Here is a 17,326-nt window from a genome sequence, read left to right as displayed (position 1 = left end):
GTGATCAGTATTTAATTTAACTACCCCAGACATCGCCTTGGCAGAAGAAGTCGAAATGGTCTATACTAATCAAAGCAGTTGCATGAACTTGTGCTTGAAATCACAAATTTAAAAAATTTAAACAGAACCTTTTGTGTTCTTCAGACATCATGCTCACGTTTAAATAACCAGGACTATAATAGATAAAGCCACAAATAGTCCACGAATACTTGCAGTATCATTGTGATAAGGACAATACTGCCATGCAGCTCCGTGAAATTTACTTCTTTATCAGGATCATCAATCACATGATCATGTCAACAAAAACGTGATCTTATCGACGTATTGTCTGATCTCCAATAAACGTCACAAATAATGCGGTGAAGGAGCACTATTTTTACTTTTTAAGTGGCTCATTGGTCAATTTCTAGCTATAGATATTGACCAATTTTAGTTATTGAAGTAAGCGATGCATTAGAATTCAAGATTTTGAGCAACTGGTTGGCTGACTAAACAATATAAAGATTTTAAGAAAGAGAAGAGAAATATAAGAGAAAGGGAAGAGAAAGGGAAGAGAAAGGGAAAATGAAAGAGAAAGCAGTGATTAATCTTCCTTTGCTTAGCTGGATATAAAAGTTTAGTGGATAATCTTCGGATAAATACCACCAAAAAATAAAAGCAACTACTCAACTAGATGTAGTGACATTATTTAAACTCTTGAAATTACCTGCTATCTAATCAAAAAGACTGAAGAAAGTGAAGAAGCTACCGAGCTCATTACACGTGATCTGAAAATAAGCTAATCCTAGTGAGTCAGGGCAGAGTTTACACTTGGTGAATGTCAGCATGTGATATTTTAGTCGGATACACCATATCAAAGGTGAATTAGGTCACAGCTTTGATGTTATTGTTGGTACTTGGTGATTGCTTGTTGGCGAGACTGTTCTGGTGCATCACGTACTATTAGTATTATAGAGTTGTGTTGAAATGGAGGAAATTGTCTAGAAGCTGAAACACATAACGCTCGTTAACTTAATTTAAGCAATAAGCACCTATGAATGTCACTTGTCCTACTCCTTTGATCACAGTGCCGGCAAGCACGACCGTCGGCCATTATTCCCCCTCGTTCATCCCAGAAGAATCACAACTCTGAGCACGTAAAAATCGCAGGGCTCATGAGTCGCTCAACAGGTTAATTTTTAGTTCAAAATATTCTAATTCAATGTCAAAGATGACAGGAATAAAAATAGTTATGTGGAGATTTTAAAGAAATTTGCATTAAATACGCGCCAGCACTGTTATACGACCTTATACGAATTTTAATTTTAAACAACCCCGAAATGGCCTCATTCAGGTGCCTTGAAACCATGTTAAAAGGCAAAGTACAATTGAATGATTATTTTGATTTATCCTACTTGCGATTACGACGTGACGTAGAATCAAACAATCATGAATTGTTTTAAAGTATAATCATTGTGCATCAGCAGAATAAAGTGGCCGAGGCCACATTTCCGGATAAGGGTGGTAGTTAGTGTCTAATTAGCTGATGTTTATGGAATCATTATTGCCGAGTAGAGCTGCCTTCGGGAAGTTTTTCTTAATATAATATTCCAATGGAAGAAGGGGGCGACCGATTTCATTCTCGGTATCATTTTGCATTTACGGACGGTCATTCATATTAATATAATTTACTTTTGTTTGGGAAAGAGAGACACTGGCAGCAGTCCACTATACGTGATCTTATCGACGTATTGTCTGATCTCCAATAAACGTCACAAATGCGGTGAAGGAGCACTCTTTTTACTTTTTAAGTGGCTCATTGGTCAATTTTTAGCTATAGATATTGACCAATTTTAGTTATTGAAGTAAGCGATGCATTAGAATTCAAGATTTCGAGCAACTGGTTGGCTGACTAAACAATTGCAATATAAAGATTTTAGGAGAAGAGAAATATAAGAGAAATAGAAGAGAAAGAAAAGAGAAAGGGAAGAGAAATAGAAGAGAAATAGAAGAGAAAGGGAAAGCAGTGATTAATTTTACTTTTCTTAGCGTATATTTAAAGTCTATTCGATAATCTTCGGATAAATACCACCAACAAATAAAAGAAACTACTCTCGACTAGATGTAGTGACATAACTGAAAAGGACTGAAGAACAAAGAAGTAGCCAGCTCATTACACGGTGAAGATAAGCTGATCGGTACCGCGACAATTGACCCCCCGACAATTGACCCCCGACAATTGACCCCCCGACAATTGACCTCCCGACAATTGACCCCTATGTAATTACACTGGGGTCAATTGTCGCGAAATCTAGGGTTAAGTACGACAATTGACCCCCCGACAATTGACCCCCCATGTAATTACACTGGGGTCAATTGATCGAGTTAGGGTCAGGATCCTGGGTCAGGGTTAGGGTTAGGGTCCTGGGTCAGGGTAAGGGTTAGGGTTAGGGTTATGGTTAGAGTTAGGGTCAGGGTCAGGGTCAGGGTCAGGGTCAGGGTCAGGGTCAGGGTCAGGGTCAGGGTCAGGGTCAGGGTTAGGGTTAGGGTTACGGTCAGAGTCCTGGGTCAGGGTCAGGGTTAGGGTCAGGGTCAGGGTTAGGGTTAGGGTTAGAGTTAGGGTTAGGGCTAGGGTTATGGTTAGGGTTAGGGTTAGGGTTAGGGTTAGGGTCAGGGTCAGGGTCAGGGTCAGGGTCAGGGTCAGGGTCAGGGTCAGGGTCAGGGTCAGGGTCAGGGTCAGGGTCAGGGTCAGGGTCAGGGTCAGGGTCAGGGTCAGGGTCAGGGTCAGGGTCAGGGTCAGGGTCAGGGTCAGGGTCAGGGTCAGGGTCAGGGTCAGGGTCAGGGTCAGGGTCAGGGTCAGGGTCAGGGTCAATTGTATTAAATTACATTGTCGGGGGGGTCAATTGTCGGGGGGTCAATTGTCGGGGGGTCAATTGTCGGGGGGTCAATTGTCGCCCACCCAAGCTGATCTTAGTGAGTCAGGGCAGAGTTTACACTTGGTGAATGTCAGCATGTGATAATAGATATTTTAGTCTGATACACCATATCAAAGGTGAATTAGGTCACAGCTTTGATGTTATTGTTGGCGACCCTGTTCAATTTTCCGTATCTAATTGACGCATCACGTGCTATCATAGAGTTGTGTTATATTAAATATGCTCTTTCATTGGGTTGTCAGATCAAACTTATTATTTATTTACAGTGTACTACCCAAATGCTCTTTCAGGTTGGATAAAAGTTGCAAATGTTGCTCATGGGTAAGTGCCATCAACGAATTTGAAATGAAAACAGTAGAATTAGGTCTAATACTACATCGTAACCAATGTTTGTGCTGTCAAGTCAGAAAAAAAAATCTCCAGCACTAAGCACTTATAAAAGTAAGATCAGAGCAAAACTATTATCATTACTAATTGCCTAATTGACCAAGACTCGTGCCTAATTGACCAACACTCGTGCCTAATTGACCAACACTCGTGCCTAATTGAACAACACTCGTGCCTAATTGAACAACACTCGTGCCTAATTGAACAACACTCGTGCCTAATTGATCTGCACTCATAGAAAAATTAGAACAAAACAATAACTGCATCGAAGTGGGTTGTTTTTGTAAAACTCAGTGGTTAAACCAACCTGTATACTTAAGTTAGTACACCTGAGTGTGTTCTACACATGTGTCCCGAACGTTTCGAACATATCGGTCATGCAGTCAAGCAATTGACATGACTGTATTATCGAATGCAGTTTGAAACACGACTTTGTAGCAGTACAATAGGATGCCGAACAATGTCAATAAGTCAAATGCAAGTGTAGGCTATTCGAATCTATACTAAAAATCTCAAAATGTGTGTGCGTCTGTGCGCGTGTAATTTCCGAACGGCTTTATCAAGAAAACGGTTAGAGTTAAGGGACTGGTTCTTTTCGGTATAGTGCCGAGAAAACTATGAGGAAGCAAATAAGCAAAGTTTTTATAAATCGGCCGGTGGTAAGTGGTTTAATTGATGGTTTTGTACCCCAAATGTGACACTAAAGTGTTTCACTTTTTCCCCTCTCTCACACTCTCTCTCCCCATTTACAGCTCGACCCCTAATTCTCTAATTACAGCATTGGTTTATAATTAGGTAATTTGGCAGTAGAGCTAGGAGCTGCAAGATTGCCTATTAAGTATTACTATTGGATACGTGTTGGTTTTGACTGAGCGAGTGATCATGCTTTTACACCGTTTAAACCTTCGCACCGTTTATACTTTTGAAATTTAACTGCGATAGTGAAGTCCCGGCCCCCACCCCCGGCCGTAGGCACGGGTTACACGAGTTAATTTAATGACGTAACAAATAGTATTTATAGGCTCATGTGCAAGTGTACGCTATTCGTTATGCGATTAATAGATAATGTTTCAATCCGGATATTACATTATTACATGTAAGCTATTCGAATAAATTTAATATTTTAATAAATTATTGAATAAAAAGTAACGAATAATATTTATTCACAAGTTAATTATTTGTAGCATAGCTAAGGCAAAGTACAATTGAATGATTATTTTGATTTATCCTACTTGCGATTCCGACGTGACGTAGAATCAAACAATCATGAATTGTTTTAAAGTATAATCATTGTGCATCAGCAGAATAAAGTGGCCGAGGCCACATTTCCGGATAAGGGTGGTAGTTAGTGTCTAATTAGCTGATGTTTATGGAATCATTATTGCCGAGTAGAGCTGCCTTCGGGAAGTTTTTCTTAATATAATATTCCAATGGAAGAAGGGGGCGACCGATTTCATTCTCGGTATCATTTTGCATTTACGGACGGTCATTCATATTAATATAATTTACTTTTGTTTGGGATTCAGGAAAAAGAGACACTGGCAGCGGTTCACTCTACCCAATGGTGGGTTTTGTTCAAATACAGTACCATGATAAAGTACCAAGATAAACCTCAAAAACCTGGATTAGACTATTACGCTTTGAGTGCCAAACATTTCTTGCTCACCCTTCTCATAGAAACAAATGTTTGTGTATTCAACTATAATATATCCCAGAAGCTTTGTATCCACACGTCTGATATATCCCAGAAGCTTTGCTGACACATGTGTTGTTTATCTATCTCTGAACACAAACAACTGCGGAATGTGCACCAAAAAGCATGGTACACTTTACACGGTACAATTATAACATATTTTGGTTCAATCTGCAATCTGCACGAGACTTTTTATAAGTTGGCCAAAACCTTTTGTTTAACTTACAAAATACTTTCTGGTCCTTAAACCGTTTCGTTAGATATATCGAATATCTTGTCCCTGGTGTGTTAAATGTACACTGGATATATAGGTACACATCTAGTGTACATTTATACATATCCTGTGTACATTTAACAGACCAGGGAAAAAATAACTGAGCACATCTAGTTCCACGGAAGATTTATAATAAACTTGTAAACTATAAGCTGTATATTATAACCATTAACCATTCACGTTTTCGTGTACTGCCCACTTAACGGATTATAACAGTTTCTAGTTTATTGAGTAGCGTACTTGTGTGGAACATACTACTTGTTCATGTCTGGCCTGTGAGGAACATGAATAATCTCATCGAAAATATTTATGTGCCGAGTCTGCGGCAACAGGACCAGCAGGTGATATTTTTAATATTTCTATTTATTTGTTATTTTATTTTATTTGAAAAAATTGATCTCTGGTCTTACAACTAGGTTCAATTATTATAACAAACATGAATTGTTAGTTGTATTGTATATTGTGCGCGAATAAACGGTGAGCCGAGTTCTTGGAGTAGTTACACTGCAGTAGACCTGAAACATCGTAGATATAAAGATAAATTCATTGCTTAGATAATATAGTAAACTTAACTGTTCTTCCAGCTCTTTAGATAACCTATAAGTCTTGTTAAAATGCCGCTATTCAGGATCATTGGGTACACAGGCATGTGGTTTGTAAAGGAGAGTGTGAGAGATTTGCTGAAAAGAAACCAGGAGACGACCGGTAAGGGTTTCAGTGTTTGTTGTTTGATGATTTATTGTTTCCATTGTTTATTTAATTCATTTCTTCTCTAAAACTGACCGGCTCAAAAGTAAAACCAGTGTTAATATTATTTGTCTAATGAGCATTTTGCGGCATTTCGATAGCACTATATTATATAAAGTTATATCGAGGGCACTTTGTATAGTAGCCTGATACTGATAGATCACTTTCTCCACCCAGAGTATGTTGTTTGATTATTTACAGTTCCATTTGTATGGAATGTAAAACATCTATCGTATGTGACCGTATTAATATGTGGTCCCATACTGCTGACAATATGGCATGCTGCAATTATTGTGACGCTAACTGAATATAACTGTACGTTTAAACAATCGTAAAACAATGTGACATATTAATACAGTAATACGGTCACATACAATAGATGTTTAACATTCCATACAAATTATGTAATGGAACTGTAAATAATAAAACAACATACTCTATACTGGGAGGAGAATTAGTGATCTATCAGTATCAGGCTACTATTATAGCACAATAATTGCAGCAATAATCTATAGTATAATACTATAGATTATTGCTGCAATTATTGTGACACTAACTGAATATAACTGCACGTTTAATCACATTGTTTTGATTAATACGATTGTTTAATACATCTAGGTTGATAATACTTGTAATAATACGTCTGATGAATAGAAGTATTAAACAAAACCTTGTTATCAGTTAATTGTTGCACGCAAGATTTAATAAAGTAACTTATTAATGCTTTTCAATCAAAGTTACTAGTCATACCAGATGGTTTCATTTACGTCCACGATAATACTTTTTCAACACAACCAGTATGTTCTCAAACGTAAATACTGATACCAATAACTTTAGCTCCTTAAACTACTTCATCCCAACAGCTCATTGTTGCACGCTAGATTTAACAAAATGACTTTCATTAAACGTAATCACCAGCAAGTCCTAAAACGTAAAGACTAAGACCAGACAAACCATTGTATCCCAACAGTTGCGGGTGTGGAAGAAACAGAGAAGACCACACAGAGACAGCTTTAAGAAAAGGAGTAGAGGCTACAGGAGCGTGGAACAAGCTGCAGGATTGTAAGGATGTGCCTACTAACGGGTACGGTAAAATGAAGTTTATATTCGAGGATACTGATCAGACACCTGACGTAAGTTCCTTCTCAAATGACCGGATATTATCCAACTATCAGTAAGTTGCTTCTCAAATAACCGGATATAGATATTATCCAACTATCAGTAAGTTCCTTCTGGGTAAAATAAGTTTATTCACGGTTGATTGACCTCACTTGCGACTTAAAGTTTAGAATATGACATGTATGAACCCCTTCAGAACATATACATTGTAATTGTAGTATACGGTAAATACTATAGTACTATGCATTATATGCTGGAGAATAGAGTTACGAAATGTTTGTTAACCAATTGGTCGCATGAATGAATCTGTTTAGTTTGTGAGGATATCAGACAGTATGTGCGAGACCGAGGAGGGTATGGACAAGATCATCAACCTCATGACTCTCGAGGAACTGTGAGACTTTTAAAATTAATTTCCTAAGCTGCATAGATATTTTAATACAAAAGTCAGACTCAGATTAAACTATTTTCCTGTAGAAATGATATCAAATACTCACATATTATAACAAATTGTTTCTTAGTCGTCTAATTTGTTGATCTCCTCAGATGGGGCATGGACGAACACAAGGAACCGAACCTAGTAATCTCTGTCACAGGTGGTGCCGGTAAATTTGAAGTGCCAGGTGAACTGAAGAATAACTTTGCGAAGGGCTTGTGCGCGGCGGCAAAGAGCGCTAATGCTTGGATCGTCACAGGTGGAACTGATGCTGTGAGTAAATTTGCACAACTCCTGGAGTTTGCTAATTATAAAGTACGATGTGGATAATAATGTCACGTGACCTATAACACGTGATCTATCACTTGACCTATAACACACCTGCAATATTTCCAGGGTGTTATGAAGATGGTGGGTGACGCTGTGTACGCGTTTCCGGGAGATATTGTAACTATCGGAGTTGCAACATGGGGTATCGTGAGGGGCAAATCTCAGCTTCTTAGATCAGCTGACTCACGGGTATGTCCACAGTTTTCCCTTCTCTTATATGAAATATATCACTCACTTTCATTATACTCTTCCACGATAATAATTTTATCATAATGTAACGCAAGATATTTTCTTAACCGCGTTTCAATAATCCCCACATTGGTTCCAGCGAAACAAGGGAGCCTCGGCAACATTCGACTATGACGGAAGCTTTAACCCTCTGGGGTCAACTGCCTCTCTGAACCCACACCATACCCACTTTATTCTGGTAGATAATGGTGAGGTTCCATATATGTTCCATTTAGGTTCCGTATATAATTATAGGTTCCGTATAGATATATAGGTGGTGATGATCCTTATAACCTCATAGTAAGATATAACTGCCCTGTTTGACGTCTAGAGCCAGAGGAACAGAAGAGATCATGCATTAACTTTTAACTTTTTAACAACAATCAAGATAATGAATAGATCTCAAACATGATTACCAGGTACTGATAGAACATTTGGGGGTGAGATGGTTTTCAGAGCTAAGCTAGAAAGAAAGATAGCCGAAACATATCCCATCGAGAAAACTGGTAGTCTATTTCACTCTAGAAGTCTATTGTTGTTGTTTTTCGCTCTAACAACGTTCGAAAATTGTACCAATACTCCACAATACTCCATTTGTAGCTCTAAATAAAAATCAGTTGCTTTATTCCGAGCTCTTTACTTAATGTTTAACAAAATACTCTCTACAGCCAGTCAAAGAGAGATCCCTATAATACAAGTTATCCTGAACGGTGGTCCTAACTCTGCTCTTACGTGCTTACTCTCCATGAGACAAAGTGAGTAGCTCTGAGTCTCTCAGAGTCTCTCAGACTCTATTTATAGAGTAGTATGATCAGGTTAAATAGTTTTGAGTCTCTGAGACTTATAGAGGAACTGAGGAAGATGAAAAATGAAACACTTTAGTATCAAATTTGGGGTACAAAACCATTAATTGAAACGCTTACCACCGGCCGATTAAAAAAGATTATTCAATGGCTTCGTTAGAGTTTTGTCGAAACTATACCGAAAAAACCAGTCCCATAACTTTTACCGTTTTTTGAATAAACTGTTAAGAAATTGCACACGTGCATGACACCCACAGATTTATTGGTATTATTATTGTAGATAGATTTTGATTTAAATCAATGAAATGATAACTGCAATCTACATCATGGTTAACTCACCTGCATCTCTCAGATATACCTTTACTGGTAATAAAAGGCTCTGGGAATAGTGCTGATGTTATCGCTAAAGCTCACAGTTGCAGTGACTTGTGAGTATTGCGAAGAAGCCTTTATTTGTTAGAGACTTGGATTATTTTCTCTGAATGGATCATCTTGATGAGTCAAAAGACTTTATTCGTAAAAAGTTAAGAAACCGCGCGTACAACAGTTCGTCGACGAAAGTACCGCGGCATTCCTGTAGTAGTACTTGTAAGAGCCCAGCCGTCGTTAAACGGGCTGTGCACTACAAAAGGTGGCCTGGAATAATACGTCAAACAACCTAGGGCGGAGAGTTTATTTAAGGCTCCATAGAAGCTTTCCTATAGCTCCCAAACATGATCAAACCTGGATAGCCCGGGCAAGCGGGTCAATACTTACCTGCATCATGTCCTCCTTCAGGTTCCACCAGGGTCTCGGGTTCGTAACGTTCCACTAATTTAGTGGCACTCGAAAGCCTCCGAGAGACACGGCATCATTCCGTATTAGTAGTGTTGTTATTTTAACGTAATTTCACTGACAATTTGCAGCACAGGATTGCTCCTGGCTGGTGACCCTTGTTGTCACTGATTTATATAATAACACCAGTAAGGTACGCCTATTTAGGGGGCCAGAATATAGCTTCTGACATCAAGGTAATTATACCAAGCAATGGATATATATAATCGTAATATCGTCATAATAATTTAACGTAAGTTCTGATCCTAAAGCCTTCTAGGAGTACTCACTCCGGTGGTCGTTAGATCTCTGGTGAAGCTTGGAGGCGTAGAATCCGACAAGGTTCGACGTGGTGGCTACTCCGAGAAGTACTGCGACAGTGGCGGTTCATCATCAGCCGCTCGAGGGTGAGGTCCAGAGAAATCGGCAGAGTCCATCAAGGTGGTGAAGTCCTCCCGGATACTTCCATCTTAAGTCACGAGTGGAAAAACGTAACGTACTCTGGATCGGTCCAAGAGAAGTGATGCGACGTGACACGTGGTTCACAGGTCGCTAGCAGTATCTTGAGGGCGACAGTCTCGGCGGCACTTCTTTGGTTGTTACCGGGGCGGGCCGCGCTTGGTCCGTTATCAGACCAATTACCATAGTGGTATGGGTCGTTATCTTAACACCCAACTGAATGGTTAATCCTTGGCGAGATCCTAATTATCGACACTTCAGCTCCCGGCTGGTTTGGCCGTAGGGTCGGGTTTCTGTAACCATGGCAACCGATGTTACCATGACAACCGATGTACGCTGGTCCAGGGGCGAACTATCTGGGTAAGGTCCGGTCTTGGATAACGTCAGATCCGGGGGTTCTTACAGCTTTCTTTCTTTAAGTTGACGCCCACGTCAATTATTTGGGGGTACATCTCCGTTGAGCATCGGTTGTTCTGCTGTCGTTGTCGAACTTTCATCACCGTCGGCTGTAAGGGTTCGTAGTTCCGGTTTTTCCTACGCGGACTAGAAGGCTGTGTAAGTTAATTTACGGCATGCTGTAAATTACCCATAGTTAAATAAAAGTCAATTAAAAGCGGCCCTCTATAAGGAGCGGCAGTGATATAAATTAAAAGTGGCCCTCTATAAGGAGCGGCGGTGATATAAATTGGGGCATGCGTAATATTTCACAATAATTGAACTTAGTAGTCTGGTTTAGTTAAATCAACGTACATAGTTATCGTAGGCAATACACTTCTAGTGTCTTTGTTATGCAACAATGAATAGTGGTGCTTATAGTTAAGAATAGGTTTAAACTCCAAAACAAAATTTAAAATCTGTTCTTTTCTTATTCTCACGGCAAAATACGTTAGTCATTGTTCGTCAAGAAAAGGGTTTAATAGTTTATCAGGTGTCTTCTGTGAACCAGCGTCCTTGAACGAAATTCACTCCCCGGCGTTGTACGTCTGGTTGTGTTGAGTCCATGTTAGGTGGCGTGTCAGCGTTCTGAAGGGAATTGAGTGTTAGTCTATGGTTATTTATGCTAGCGTAGCGATCTAAAAGAAGGTATACTGTATGAAAAGTGGATTGTAGGGCAGCGTAATCAGAATACGCCAGAGTTAAAATAACTTATTTAAAAATTTAAAGAAAAGTTCCAATTTAATTTGGTAAATTTGTATAGTGGGTTAAATCGATATAATTGATTAAAAATAATATAGTTGTTTACACGATACGTCACCTGTTTACCGTTGATACTTAGTCCTGTTTGTTTAGAGACCCGTCGGAGTTTCCGGGTAAATATTCCGGTAGGGTGCGACGATTGTCGGTTCCGCTGCTACCACCAGTGATACGTGGCTTGCTGAGCGTGTCAATGGTCCTGGTTGCTGGGACACGTAGGTTACCGTGGATCTGTTTAATTTTGGTGGAATCGGTGGGAATTGTAGTCCATTTGGTCGTTAGGGACAAATATCCAAGAACCGTCTCGTAGTTGAGAGTTAAATTGGTTACTGGGTACTGGAGGGTTAGGGAATGAATGTTGTGGACCGTCGTAGTGGTACCCGTCCTGATGGCTGGTTGGACCTCCCGTGCCGTCGTGTTGGCCACCTGGTGCTCGATTGCTGGCAACTTGGTTTATCGCAAGTTGGTCCAATCTAAGTGACAAGTTGTCCATTCGTTGTCCTAGTTCATCACGTGGTGGTTGATTGGTTACGTCGTCTTCGGACGTGACGGTGTTTGCTGTTTTGAATGAGGCAGCTTGACAGCCGTGTAACATAATGGCGGCGTCTAGCAATTGCTCCATGTCGAGCTCCTGTAGCTCTCGTAACCGTGACGCCAGGTACGCGTCGTTTATATTCGCTATGAAGGACTCGCGAAGTGATCCTCTTCTCATTGCTGGGTCGTTGGGGTACGCCTTGTTGGATAACTTGAACAGTTCCAGGTGGTACCCCCAAATTCCTTCAGTGCGAAGTCTTTTCCGGTTCCTTAGTTCCGTGACGTATCGCTCGCTGTTTCTATTCCACCCTTCGGCTCGTCGGAGTTGGGCAATAATGTCGTCGATATCACCAGCTGCGTCTTGTACAGTCCGAGAAATCCCTTCTAGGGCCTTGTCCTCCAACAGGCTGATGAGGAGGTCAGCCTGTTCGTCAGCGGGGCAATTGATGGATCGGGCGTATGCACGAAAACGTTGGAGGTAGAGTTCGAGATCCATGCCACTTTTGAACTGCGGCGGTGCTCGTACGAACATTGGGTGGAGTCTCGGCGGGTTGGCGGCGGCGGCTGCAGCCGGACGCATAGGGGCTTGCTCATCGGCCATTTCTGAGGGAATACTGGTTAATTTTTTAATGGCGTGCTTCGCGTCCATGCTCATTGCGAGGTTGAACTTTGGGTTGACCTGATCTGATAGGAAGAGGGTAAATTTGAGTGTTAAAAATTTCTTTTCCTTTAGCCACAATATAATATAATAGCACTTGTAGTGACAAACGTTTACATTAAAATTTGAGGGAGAGCGGTGTTATGCTTCTTATCTAACCATACTACTCACACTTGCATTCATTGAAAGTGCCGTCACATTATATTCTTAACAAGGCACCAGTCATCACCTAGTGTACATAGGTGGCTATCCTACTATCAGTTCCTTAACGTATGCTTACTTAACCTGGTCCTTCTTCGCCCAGTAACTCACATTTGTACTGATTTCTAAATTGGCGGAATCGGCAAAACTCGGCCGTAACATCTGCAGGAATATAATTTATACTTATATAGCGCTTATCAATTCTCACATTTCACACATTCATCACACGACATACTCACGTGAGCCAGTCAATGCCTAATTAGTACACTTATTTTAATCCTATTTATTTTACGAAACTGACTCACCTTCGCCCTATTTGCGGCATCGACCATTGTCGGCATCTGCAGGAATATATAACTTCTACTTCGCGTGAGATCTCTACACCATCACTATACACTATCATTTTCATTCTCATATAATCTGGGGCCCAGCTGGCATAACTTCTTATACTATATAACATCATTTGTCATATCTTCTGCTATCATTACTTAATACTTACATATCACACATTCACCACTCAGACTCATGAGTCACGTGCTGTTTCGATTCTCTTACTTTTCAGGCACTATTCTCTGGTCAATAACACTGAATATAAAATCCAGCGGGTTAACCTTATTTCGCACAGAACAGCAGCTTACTCATACGGTTACATTCCAGCACGGTTCTACTTACTTACTTTCTTTACACTCACACACTTACACACTTACACTTCAACTTTATTCTAATCACGGGGCCCCTGCCAGCATACTTACGCTTCATGCGTCTCAACTCTTCATCATTCTTCTCTTCAACTTGACGACATGATTAAGTTTCTCTCACAGTACCGCTCTCCCAATGGAGTAACATCAACAATTTTTGGGACGTTATATAATAATACACGTGAGGTGGCCTATCAAACATAAGTTATAAGTTCGAATTAAGAAATTTAAAGTAGTATTAAACAAGTACTATCTCAGCAATTCGGGATTAAAACTGTATCCCCTTACATGTACATTTTAAAAATAATAAAATACAACCCTTACATCAAGAATTAAAGATGTTAAACTACAATTGAGTACGTCGTAGCATTTGTCAGGTACAGTATTACGTCATGATACTTATCGTAATACATCAACTAAACTTATGTTGCGCAATTATAAACAGTCCTGTCTTATATTGCCAAAATGGTTAGGGGCGTCGCGGCAGCTGCCACGATAGTTGGGGTTGTGTTCGATCTTGTGTGGGGTACGAGGGTCGTTTGTGCGGTATGTTTAGAGTGAGAACGACCTGCGGAATTAGTATGATGATCGTGGAAGTAGTCGGGTGGAACCGATAAAATGCCGGTAACTGTGGTAACAGGAGTAACTGTCAGACTGTGTGAGATTTCATAAATGTGTGAATTTCATTGGAACCCAGCTCCCGAAAGACACGTGACGATCGCTAACTGAGTGGCCAGTCTCACTAGTTTGAAACTTAACTGTTACAAGAACGACCTAATTAAACGACATTCCGAAGGCCCCGTCAATAGTCTGGGATGGGTGTTTGAGACCAACAATTCTTAAAATACTTACGGTGCTATGGGGTGTTAATTCCTTTTTACCATCAAAAGATCAAAACCAGACGCTAAACAATTGCACAACTGCACTGGAAGCACTAAGTTAATATGCGTTCCATTGCACATGTTTTATTAAATAGGGCGACTAAATGGTATCTTTCATATAGGAGGTGGTCTAAAATCACATGATAATCTTAAGGTGGTTTCGCTAAGCGTGTTAATTGCTTAATCAACTTGATTGACTATCGGGCCTCGGTAGGTTATCTCGGGTGTCCTCCCTGCAATTAACAATGGCATATGATTAGGGGATGCTCGTTAACAACTGATGGTTCGAAGGGTTGACCTACTTTGTGGTCACGTGGGTATGTGGTTACGTGGTGTGGTTTAATCATTACGTCATGGTTGGTACGGCTCACCGGTTTTTGCAGTACCAGGAGCATTTTACTCGATTTATTTACAAGTATTAAATGAGGCATAGGGCAGTTTACTACTACTACTTATTACTGGTACAATGGTGGATATGCAGGTAGCTGGGCAACATCCGGTCGGAAGAACGACATTCTCAGGCCCAAGTTATTTGTTATACTTATGTAGTAGTGTTAAAAGTATTAAAAATTAAGCTAATACATGGCGGAATACTCCGTTATTTAACTCGTGGATATTAAATAATTACGACAACAGTCATGCTCTTACCTGTCGTGGGGATAGTTTAGGGATCTGAAAGTAGGAACCCTGAAAGTAGAACCCAGGAGGAGTGCAGGAATAAATTGATTTATGTGGAAATTGGGGGGGCGAAAGTCAAGTTACAGAAATTGAATTTTATACCACAAAAACCGCGATACATTGGCCCCGGTGGCCCCGGTTTCTAAACGGAGGTGGCGAATTTACTACTAGATATACGTAATTACAACAACGACAACAACCACCCACCTTTTCTACACTATAATCTACCATGTCGATGCAACACATCTACTGTGATTGGGAGCCCGTTTATGGTAAATACTTATTACTGGTAATATACTACAATTGTGGCTTACACTTATACTAGTCTTAATGGTCTGGGTACCGTACAATTTTACGGTATCATAAGCTACGAGTGATTTCAAACTTAATACTAGGAGATGGTGGTTATTCTAATCCACCTAGTGCTTCCCTCTCTTTTCGAAGTGTTCATCGACTCCTTAGAACGTGTCTACTTGTAATATACTGAACGACGTATACGACGCAGAGTTGTTTTTACGCGTTAATAAAAATAATTAGTTGCGTTGATGATGATATGGTGACCATTAGGGTCATTCCCCCCCCTTTGTGAGTGGCAAAATTATTAGCTTCCATCAACTAGCTGGTGCCATTTGAGGCCAGTTTTGGTAATCTCCATATCTAAAGTGATGGTGGAGCGTGGAATTTGTATCGCCTCTCGAAGCTGGAGTGCTGCACGCATACAACACTTCAGCCAGAGTTGACATGACAACCAGATAATATCCAGACGCTCTTTAAATAAACTACACAATTCTCGTTACTCTGGTTACAGCGAATGTCGTGGGGTTTTTGAGTTCGTGAGACGTGAGCGTGTAGGTAACCAAAGTAACGTTATAGTGAGTGTACATGATCTTAGTTAGCAAAATATAGGGGACGCATCTCCATCCTTCACCGAAGAACGGTCAAACATTACTTTCATTATCTCACTGACGTCCAGTTGCTGTGGCTGGCAACTAACCTCGACGTTTTTAATAATTTAATTTAACTTCAAAACTGTGGCTCGAAATCACAATTCGTGATTATTCTGTTAAATGAACTTCTTTCAAAAGTGTCTCATGTACATATTTAATAATTTAACAAAAAGTAACCATTATCCTAGCTTTGGTCGGCCAAACCATTTACTCATTAATAATCCCTAAACTGGGATCGTTATTTTCATCAGCCGAATATTTCAAGCACACTGACCTGTTTCCTCACTGGTTCATCAGACAGGGGTATCCTTGGCGTCGGTCGTGTTCTTTAAGGAGACATCTACTGTCGGCGTTTGGAGTGTACTGATTCGATTCGTGCTTCTTGTATCCTCCTCGGCATGGTACTTCTTTGGTTGGTTCCGTCCACGTCAATCCAATATATGAGGGGGAAATAATGTTAGAGTCGGCTAATCCTACAACGCTTGTGTCTTAATAAAATGCCTACGATGGCTCGACTGGTAACTATACTGTCGACTGATAATATCCCCACACTAGTGCGTAACGTTGCCTTTAGCATGAATATTGTATACGGATCATTAATGCCTGTCAATCATAAGCTATTCGAGTCCCGTATATCTGGGTCCAATTTGTAAGAGCCCAGCCGTCGTTAAACGGGCTGTGCACTACAAAAGGTGGCCTGGAATAATACGTCAAACAACCTAGGGCGGAGAGTTTATTTAAGGCTCCATAGAAGCTTTCCTATAGCTCCCAAACATGATCAAACCTGGATAGCCCGGGCAAGCGGGTCAATACTTACCTGCATCATGTCCTCCTTCAGGTTCCACCAGGGTCTCGGGTTCGTAACGTTCCACTAATTTAGTGGCACTCGAAAGCCTCCGAGAGACACGGCATCATTCCGTATTAGTAGTGTTGTTATTTTAACGTAATTTCACTGACAATTTGCAGCACAGGATTGCTCCTGGCTGGTGACCCTTGTTGTCACTGATTTATATAATAACACCAGTAAGGTACGCCTATTTAGGGGGCCAGAATATAGCTTCTGACATCAAGGTAATTATACCAAGCAATGGATATATATAATCGTAATATCGTCATAATAATTTAACGTAAGTTCTGATCCTAAAGCCTTCTAGGAGTACTCACTCCGGTGGTCGTTAGATCTCTGGTGAAGCTTGGAGGCGTAGAATCCGACAAGGTTCGACGTGGTGGCTACTCCGAGAAGTACTGCGACAGTGGCGGTTCATCATCAGCCGCTCGAGGGTGAGGTCCAGAGAAATCGGCAGAGTCCATCAAGGTGGTGAAGTCCTCCC

This window comes from Bolinopsis microptera, chromosome 12 (genome assembly GCF_026151205.1).
Source record: "Bolinopsis microptera isolate Bmic1 chromosome 12, MBARI_Bmic_1.0, whole genome shotgun sequence".
Classification (NCBI taxonomy): domain Eukaryota; kingdom Metazoa; phylum Ctenophora; class Tentaculata; order Lobata; family Bolinopsidae; genus Bolinopsis; species Bolinopsis microptera.
The sequence above is the reverse complement of the archived record's forward strand: the minus strand, read 5'-3'. Positions refer to the sequence as shown.